This window comes from Echinops telfairi, unplaced genomic scaffold, assembly GCF_000313985.2.
Source record: "Echinops telfairi isolate 266 unplaced genomic scaffold, ASM31398v2 ScPeMD7_7468;HRSCAF=8506_0, whole genome shotgun sequence".
Lineage (NCBI taxonomy): Eukaryota > Metazoa > Chordata > Mammalia > Afrosoricida > Tenrecidae > Echinops > Echinops telfairi.
The window spans coordinates 95,284,091-95,285,826 of NW_022111369.1; the positions used below are offsets into that span (position 1 = coordinate 95,284,091).

General features: G+C 54.7%; 1 protein-coding gene across 1 annotated transcript in view; it reads left to right on the forward strand.

Annotated features, from left to right (window-relative positions):
- SEL1L3 (SEL1L family member 3) overlaps window positions 1–1,736 on the forward strand; it is a 160,509-nt gene that overhangs the window by 96,978 nt on the left and 61,795 nt on the right. The window lies entirely within an intron of this gene.

A 1,736-nucleotide genomic window follows, 5' to 3' on the forward strand; every position in this document is an offset into this window, starting at 1 on the left:
TCCGCCAGTGGCTCAGAGTAGGTTTCCGCATGGTCATGGGTGTGCTTCTTCTTCTAATAGCTGATGTCCATTGGCAGGCTTCCAGCAGAAACCGATTTCCCCGCTGGGTTCAGATCCTGGAACCATCTTTAAGTATAGGTCCCTTCTAAGGCTCTACACGTGTCTGAATCCCCTGTTGTTGTTCAGACAATCCACTGCCATTGGGTCAACTCCGACTCATAGCAGCCATATTGGACAGAGTAGAAACTCCTCCTGTGGGTTTCTGAGGCTGCAAATCTTAACGGGAGCAGGAAGCCTCACCCTTCGAACTGCTGACCATGTGGTTAGCAGCCCAACACATAACCCACTCCTCCACCGGCAGCTCCTTGTTATTGTTGCTAGTTGCTGGCACGTGGACTCCCAATCCTGGCAGCCCCTCCTGTGCAGAGGACAACCTTTCAGCTAGTGGTTGAGTGCTTAAGTGTTTGCACCACCCACCAGCCCCGTCTCACTTATCTAGTGCCCACGGGAACAGAAATGCCTCTGTGGATGGCTTCGATGGACAGAAACGGATCTCTCACTATTCAGGCGGCACCAAGCCCAAATTCAGGGCACCAGCTCTTGGGGAAGTTTCCTCCCCCTGTTGGCTCATCGTTTAAGAAAAAGGTCTTTTGTCTCCTTTCAGCACCGAGGGGCCCCCCCAGTCCTTGGCAATCTCCTTGTGTCTTTTGCCATCAGTCTCCCCTTGGGTCTAGGAGGCTCCCAGCCCAGGGACCCTGGGACCAAAGACCACATTCTGCTCCCAGCTGTTCTTTCTTGTTGTCAGTAGCCCTTTGTCTCTATTCCCTTCTTGCTCCTTCAGTCTCCAGTAAGATAAAAGGCGATGTGGGCCACACACCAGGGAAGATTCACCTTCCTTGGGATCAGGGCAGGGGCCTGGGTAAGATGCTGCATCCCGCCCTGATGCAGTCACATCAGATCAGGACTTGAGTCCAACCCATAGCAACCCAGTGGCAGCAACAGAAGGCAACACAGTGCCCGGTACTGCAGCATCCTCACAATAGTTCCTGTGTCTGAGCTCATTGTTGCAGCCACGGTGTCAGTCCATGTCGCTGAGGGTCCTTGCTTTGTCACTCCCCCTCCACTTTACCAAGCATGGTGTCTTTCTCCAGGGACTGCTCCACGGAACTCCCTAAATACTGAGAAGTGTGGTCTGGCCACGCTGATGTGTATTGCTGGGGAATAACCATTCGGTCCCTGGTCCCCCCTGACACCTTTGGAGAGGACCTCTGGCCACACAGTCCTGGGGGGAGGAGGCAGCTCTGAGAATCCTACAGGCTGGGGCTGCAGCCACAAGCCCGTGGTTCTCAGGACTTCTCACAGTGAACAAACAAGCAAGGTCAGGAGGGAAATCAGCCTTGCTCACGTTCTCTGAGGCTTCTTCCCCCCCATCCGGATCCAATTCTTTCACCATCTGCACTGGGCCCGGGCGCCCCCCCCACTCCCCCTAGAGCCCTCAAGGCATTGCTCGACTGTCACGTGTGAGGGGGGCTGGTGAAGCAGTGAGCCTGGCTTTCTGATAAACACCCCAAATGTACACACCAAAACGAGCCTTATTTTCTTCAAAGGACGCAGGTACCTGGGAGGCTGTGTGCAAATTCAAACGTTTTGCGAGCTCCCCCTTCGGACTGTCCTCTGTGCTGCTGCAGGCACGTCTGGCTCAGCCCCTGGGAGGTTTCTGCCTCTGTACTTCTTTG